The sequence below is a fragment of the Aotus nancymaae genome, unplaced genomic scaffold, assembly GCF_030222135.1.
Source record: "Aotus nancymaae isolate 86718 unplaced genomic scaffold, 86718_ANA_hifiasm-v0.15.2.pri h1tg000193l, whole genome shotgun sequence".
In the NCBI taxonomy this organism is placed as follows: Eukaryota; Metazoa; Chordata; class Mammalia; order Primates; family Aotidae; genus Aotus; species Aotus nancymaae.
In genome coordinates, this window is record NW_026988608.1 from 1,558,155 (window position 1) to 1,565,999 (window position 7,845).

Genomic DNA, 7,845 nt, shown 5'->3' on the forward strand with positions numbered 1-7,845 from the left:
TTTCCAGTGGCCTGGAGCATCCCCTCCCCACTGCTTTGGGTAACTGACGATTTTCCAGTGGCCTGGAGTATTCCCTCCCCACTGCTTTGGGTAACTGATGATTTTCCAGTGGCCTGGAGCATCCCCGCCCCACTGCTTTGAGTAACTGACGATTGGTCCTCAACGATTGGTCCTCACACACGTTCAGCCAGAATCACACATAAAAATGCTAAGAAGCATCTTCGCCAGCTGCTCATGGCGAGTGATTCATTGCTGAAGTTCCCCACCTGCATGCCCCAGGGAGTGGTCTCTGGGGAGGTTTCTCTGCAAAGGAGCAGATGGGGACAGCACCCAGGACCGTTCGGACAAAGGCTGTGGGGAGGAAAGTCTTCTCCTTCCACCTGCAGGGAGGTCAAGCAAAAGCCTCCTCTTCCCAATGGAGGCCATTACCCTGCACACCTGGGGCCTGGATACACCTGTGCCTGGTCTACGGGGCTGCCTCGGGCTGCAGCAGGGGCTACTCCCAGAGCCCTGTGAACCACAAACCACATTGGAGATCAGCTCTGTGGCCCTCACTTTGTATTTCCACCCATGAGTGCTAAACGAATCCATCCTCAGATGAAAGCAGCCTCATTCCAAAGTCATCGCAGAATCCATGGGACTAAATGGGGCCCCAAGGCCTTGGCCTCGGCCGTGTTCCCACAGGCTGGTGGCTCTCACAGAATCTGAGACTCACTCCTCCAAGCAGCCCCAGACACCGGACACCAAGCCAGTCCTTTACTCAACTAACTGCAGGACGGACGTGGCGGGCAGCACTTGGACTTCAGCCGTCTAGGGCTGAGGATCTGGCTGAACCCCAGCCTGGTCCTGGGATGTGGCCCTGACCACAGGCTCTCCAGTTTGAGCATCACCACCTTGTACACACCAGTGTGCAGTGTGGACATAGCTTGTTATTAGTGTATTAGGAGTCTTATTAGTGTATCTGGTCCAAAACCACAGCAAAGAACACACTGAATCCATGCTGGGTCGAGGGAGGAAAGCACTGTCCAGGCCAGCACTGGAGACAGTGTCCCTGTCCCTGGCGTTGATACAGGACCTGGCTGCCTTCGTTCCAGGCCTGAGCGCCCAGCACCAAGGGGTCAACACTCCTGCTGCACTCAAAAGAGCAGAGAGAGCTGTGTAGGGATGGGAAGAAGGCTGAGTGGAGAGTACACACGTGTAGGGCTGCTCAGGAGCCTCGTGGGGCCTGTGCCGCCTGCCGGGGCCCTGCTAAACACACTCTGTGCCGCGTCCCATGCAGTGCTGACACTAACCCCACGGGGCAGTGAGCGTCCTGTGAGCATCCGGTTTATCCTTCCTGCAGCATGACTGGCAAACAGCCTCTGAGGGTGACACCATGGCAGGGCAGTCAGCTGCGTGCTCATGTCCATCCCGGGCTCTAGGCTTCCTGGCACTGCAGGGCACAAGGCCTCATTTCATGCACACAAAGCCTGGTGTGCAAGGAGCTCACACCCGAGGCATGTCTGCCCAGAGGGTCTGAAGCCGGGGATTCAGTGCATGCCTCTTCCCTCCTGGCACCCCAACCGTGAGGCTCACTCTCCAGCTCTTTTGAGGGTCCCAGGGCGTTGTGCCCAGATGCTGCCACAGCAGTGGCCAGCGGCCAGCACAGCTTCTGGGGCTGGCCTTCCTCCCTCCCCGGTTCACTCTTCCCAGCCTCCATCCCTGTCCCTGGAGTCCTTCCTAAAATACACACACTACACCCAGGTTCTCGTCTCTGCTCCACTGGAGATGAGCACTGGTGGGATACAGGCTGAGAGCCACCCCCAGAGTGGGATTCTGGACCCCTGGGTGGGACCCAGAACCCAGGGCCGGAGCTGGACTTCTGACCCTCAGGTGGGAGCCGGCCCCCCAGGTGCCTGGTATTGTGGAAATGGATCAGTCGCCATCAGCGAGAGCCTCCTGCAGTGGGTGTTGGTGGCGATACCCCTGGCATTCAGCAGCCTCAAGCTGGTGCACTGGACAAAGTGCAGGTGGGAGGTGGGGCCAACTTGGCCCCCATGGGTCAGTGCAGCTGTGAGGGCTTCAGAGGCTTCTGCCGGCAGCTTCGGTGGCCTCACATAAAGAGAATGACAGGCACGAGCTACCTCGCTTTCGAGCTGGGGCACATTGTCCAAGTCCGAAGGCCCCCCTGGCGGCAGGTAAGGAGGCCCTGGTGTCCTGTGGCTGTTGAACACCAGGTCCAGGGACTCTGAGGGCGGCAGAGCCACAAAGGAGATGGAACACACAGCCTCAATGGTCTTCAGCACCAAAGTCAGGGCCCTGTAGGAAAAGACGGGACCCTGAGACCTGGATGGGGTCAGCGGGTATTTGGGTTTCCAGAGATTTCTCTGCATGCAAAATAGAGGTAGAGGACATGCTCACAGCTTGTGATTAGACCAATTAGACATGAATGGACAGGTGAGCAGCAGAGATGCTGGGGGTGAGCTGCACCCATCAACCCCACAGGCCAGGCTCCCCCAGGCACGGACAAGCTTTACAGCCTGGTGGCAATGGGCCCAGAGCCGCCCTCGCTGTCAGTAGAGAAACCTGGGTGCGGGGTGGGAGAAGGTGCCCAGGGTCCCACCAGGAACGAGCCAGACTCATCCAGGTTTTCTGACTCCTGAGCCAAACTTTTAAAAAGACAAACACGAACTGATCACAAACAAGCAGGCGACGCTGGCCAGAGACAGACGGGCAAGAGCAGCGCCTGTCCCCAGGTGGGCCTGAGTGTCCCCAGGGGGAGTCACGTTCACAGCACTTGGAAGAAAACTCTTTCAGGACCATCCACATGCACTGTGGGGAGTGCCAGGGACAGACGACTGGAATTCCTCTTCAAAATATCTGAACAGGAATGAGGCAGGGAGGGGTCAGAAGCCCAGGAACCCCATGTGGACAAGGCTAATTACTGGGTTCCCTGTGCCCCAGGTCGTCAGACGGCACAGCTGGACACAGACCCTGGGGGAAGAAATGGTGAGGGAGTGCCTGAGCCGAGACACCACGGGGCAGCTCATTAGCCTCCCGTTGACCAAGTTCAGACAGAATTTTAAGATGTCAAAAAAAAAAAAAGGGAAAAAAAAGGAGGGAAAGATAGTGAAGTGAGAGCAGGCACTAAGACTGAGCCACGTGCCAACCAGTATGGCTCCGACCCCACTGGCTGGCGGGCAACTGCGCACGCACATCCATCCTTCGTCTCTCTCCCTCACTCCTCCTTCCCAATCGGATTTCACTGTGGCCTTCAGGCTTCTTGGCAAGACCTGCTCAGCTTTAATTTCTTTCCAAATATTGAAGAAAAAAAGGATGCTGCATTTTAATTTTCTCATGCCGTTCTCAAATCATGTGCTCTGAGCCATTGTTTTCAAGGATCACTGGGGTGTCCAGCGTGACCTGCCTGCCTGAACTCTGCATGTCATTGTAGAGGACATTTTTGCCACTGATACTTGGACATTCATTTGAAATCTGCTTCAGTCTTTCTGGGGTTTATCTGTAAGGATCTTGAAAAGAGTTCTATGAAGACCAATTTGTGTTCTATGTCTCCCAGAGACAGGCGCTACTCCTGTTGAAAAAGAATCTGCTGTGCGCCTCCCAGTTAAGAGTCCAACTTTAGAATCACCGCTCAGGCCCCTGGAGAGATTAAAAAGAACAAAACAAACCCCAGCAGCCCTGAGAAATCTGCACCCACTGAGCCCCCAAGGCACCCAGCACCTCCAGGTGCACCTGGAGGATCCTTGGGTGTAGGAGCACAGGACTCTCCCCACCCCAGGCCTCAGGGCCAGGGCTGGCTCCGGAAGCTGGAACCGCCCCTGGGAAAAGTGGGCAGCTGTGCCCTGGCCCCGGGGAGCAGCCTCGGTGCTGTCCATGGTCCTGCTTCTCTCTATTCCTGACCTTGGCTCACTGACCACGAGTAGGTCTCATCTGTTAACCTGGTCTGGAACCTAGCGGTGACCCCCGCTCCCTTAATCCAGGCTACCAACTAATGCTCTGCCTGACTCCTGACCTAGTGCTTGGAGTCAGTCCTGGCAGAGACTGGTCCGTGGGGTGGGCTGCCCAGAGGTGGTTCTGGCCCAGACTCATACACATCCACCTGTGCCACACCCTATCTTTCCCCATATCTGGCAAGCTAACCCCTAACCTCTGGCAGAACGTCCCATGTTGGCTTGCACCCTGCAGGTGAGTGATACCAGAAACATGAACCAAGGAGTTATTCTCTGAGCTTCGTCACAGAGGAAGCTTCTTGGTGGTTTTCCTTACACACACCCATTTTTTAAATTCTTGGTAAATGGAAGTTATTGGGGAAAAAAGAGAAAGGTACCCAGGCTTTTTCCAGGCGTGCCCCTTACAGTCACAGAACCTTGCCTGAGCCTGCTAGCTCCTCCGAGCCACAGTTTACACAGGCAATGGGAAGAGAAGTTATTTGCAGAGGCCTCATTCCACGTCCTCTTCCAAGTTCATGCAGAGTCCCCTGGTCCAACCTTGGTCATTCCAAAAATTAGCTGAAAACCGTGAGATGGTGGCCTCAAGCTCACACCCTGCTCCAGCGGCCGCCATTCTGTTGTCACTGCTCACTCCTCTGACATTGCCAGACCCTCCTCCCTCCACGGAAACAACGAGGACTGCAAGAACCCTCTCTCAGGTAACGGCGAGCTAGGTTCGGTCAGAACTAGGGTTAGGCTGGGGTTGGTTAGGGTCAGGACTCACCTCCCAGCTATGTTAACAAAAGTGCTGAGAGGCCACATCCTGTGGGACCACACAGACTGAGAGGCATGAGCAGGTGACTGAAGAACCACAGCAGTGTTTGCCTGAAGGTGTTAGCCAACCCCCGCCTGGACCTGTGTTCCATCACCTCGTGGGGACGAGGGGGTAATGCCAACCCCCGCCTGGACCTGTGTTCCATCACCTCGTGGGGACGAGGGGGTAATGCCAACACCCGCCTGGACCTGGGTTCCATCACCTCGTGGGGACGAGGGGGTAATGCCAACACCCGCCTGGACCTGTGTTCCATCACCTCGTGGGGACGAGGGGGTGATGCCAACACCCGCCTGGACCTGGGTTCCATCACCTCGTGGGGACGAGGGGGATAAGAGACAAAGTCCGTGTCTGCTTCAGTGTGGAGTTCCACAGGACGCTCTCCCGTGTTCAAACCTTTAGGGTAAGAGGAAACAGAATTATATGATCCACACTCATCCCCACCCCAATTCCACAGGACTGCAGAGAAGCCTGCCCTAGTAGCAGGAGGGGAAAAGGGAAAGGAAGGAAAAACCCCAACTTTGAGGGTGGACAGACCGATCAGCAGATGATCTCAGCAGACCAAAGGACTCCAGACTGAGACCTGGGCTTGAAGTGGTTCCGACTTCAGAGTCTCCAGCTTCCCTGCCCGGCAGGAGTAGCTGTGACCCTCTCTGGAGAAGGCACAGTCATCCCAGGTCTCAGAGAAACCCACAGATATGTCCAAGGACAGTGACTAACATGCAGCCAATGAGAACCAGGAAACCAGGCAAATGAGGAAGAGCCAGGTTAAAAATAATTAAAAGACCCAGACTTCAAACATTAGAACTGACAAATACGGCTCACAAAACAGTTATATTTTTTAAAACTAGACTTTTTAGAGCAGTTTTAGGTTCAGCAAAATTAGCAGAAAGTGCCCACAATTCCCATACACCCTTCCTCCCTGCCACATAAACATTTTCTATTTCTTTGAAGACATAAGTTACAAGCTTGAAAATAACTTCATGGAGTAGAAAACTATAAAAAGCGATATGCCAAATTTGAATAAAAAGAACATTTTTAGAAATGACAAACGTAACAATTAAGATGAAAAGGGCACTGGATGCTTCTGGCGGGAGATTGGACAACAGATAAGAGGACGATGCACTGAAGATAATTCAGAATAAATTACCTGGAAGGAAGCACGAAGAAACAAAGTAGGCAGAACGCAGAAGGCGGCACAGGAGACACAGGACAGAACGAGCAGGGAAGGTGGCACAGGAGACACAGGACAGAACGAGCAGGGAAGGCGGCACAGGAGACACAGGACAGAACGAGCAGGGAAGGCGGCACAGGGGACACAGGACAGAACGAGCAGGGAAGGCGGCACAGGAGACACAGGACAGAACGAGCAGGGAAGGCGGCACAGGAGACACAGGACAGAACGAGCAGGGAAGGCGGCACAGGAGACACAGGACAGAACGAGCAAGGAAGGCGGCACAGGAGACACAGGACAGAACGAGCAGGGAAGGCGGCGCAGGGGACACAGGACAGAACGAGCAGGGAAGGCGGCACAGGGGACACAGGACAGAACGAGCAGGGAAGGCGGCACAGGGGACACAGGACAGAACGAGCAGGGAAGGCGGCACAGGGGACACAGGACAGAACGAGCAGGGAAGGCGGCACAGGGGACACAGGACAGAACGAGCAGGGAAGGCGGCACAGGGGACACAGGACAGAACGAGCAGGGAAGGCGGCACAGGGGACACAGGACAGAACGAGCAGGGAAGGCGGCACAGGAGACAGGACAGAACGAGCAGGGAAGGCGGCACAGGGGACACAGGACAGAACGAGCAGGGAAGGCGGCACAGGGGACACAGGACAGAACGAGCAGGGAAGGCGGCACAGGAGACACAGGACAGAACGAGCAGGGAAGGCGGCACAGGGGACACAGGACAGAACGAGCAGGGAAGGCGGCACAGGGGACACAGGACAGAACGAGCAGGGAAGGCGGCACAGGGGACACAGGACAGAACGAGCAGGGAAGGCAGCACAGGAGACACAGGACAGAATGAGTAGGTCTCTCAGGAGAAACGAGGCGGAAACTCGGCAGGTGCAAAATCTGAACATACAATGACATCTAGCATTGATGAAAGACAATCCAAAGATTCAAAATAAGTCAAAATCTAGATCAGTCAAAAGAAAATTCAAGGAGGAGAAGAAGCAGGAGGAACAAGGACAAAGATGAAATAACAAAATACGTGCGAGAGAAAAGCTGAAGCTCAAACGAAGGCCGTTTAGATCAGCAGCTGACTTCTTAGCAAGACAATGGAAGCCACGCAACAGTGGAATCATGTGCTTGTTGTGGAGACAGGGTCTCACTGTCACCAGGCTGGAGTGTAGTGGCACCATCTCAGCTCACTGCAGCCTCACCCTCCCAGGCTCAGGTGGTCCTCCACCCCTCAGCCTCCTGAGTACCTGAGACTACAGACATGCACCACTGCACCCAGCTAATTGTGGTTTTATTTTTTATACAAACGAGGTCTCACTATGTTACCCAGGCTGGTTTCAAATTTCTGGGCTCAAGTGATCCTCCTGCCTCTGCCTCCCAAAGTGCTGGGATTAAGGGTGTGAGCCACCACACCTGACTGAGATAATGTTTTGAATATGCTTTAGGAAAATAAGTGCCAGCTGGGCAAGGTGGCACACAGCTGTAATCCCAGCACTTCAGGACGCCAAGGCGGGTGGGTCACTTTGAACTCAGGAGCTTGAGACCAGCCTGGGCAACAGGGTGAACCCCCATCTCTACACAAAATACAAAAATGAACCTGGTGTGGTTGCCCATGCCTGTGGTCCCAGCTACTCAGAAACCTCATGTGGGAGGACAGATGGCTTGGGCCCAGGAGGTCAAGGCTGCAGTGGGCTGAGATGGTGCCACTGCACTCCAGCCTGGGTGACCCTGTCTCAAAAAATAAAAAAAGGAAAACGAAAGTCAAAAGACAACCTAATAGGAAAAATAGGCAAAAGAATCCAACAGGTGCCTCACTAAAGTAGATGTACGAGTGTCCCACAGCACGAAGCAGCCCCCAGAATCATGAGCAGTCGGGGGAAACGGCCACTCAGCCC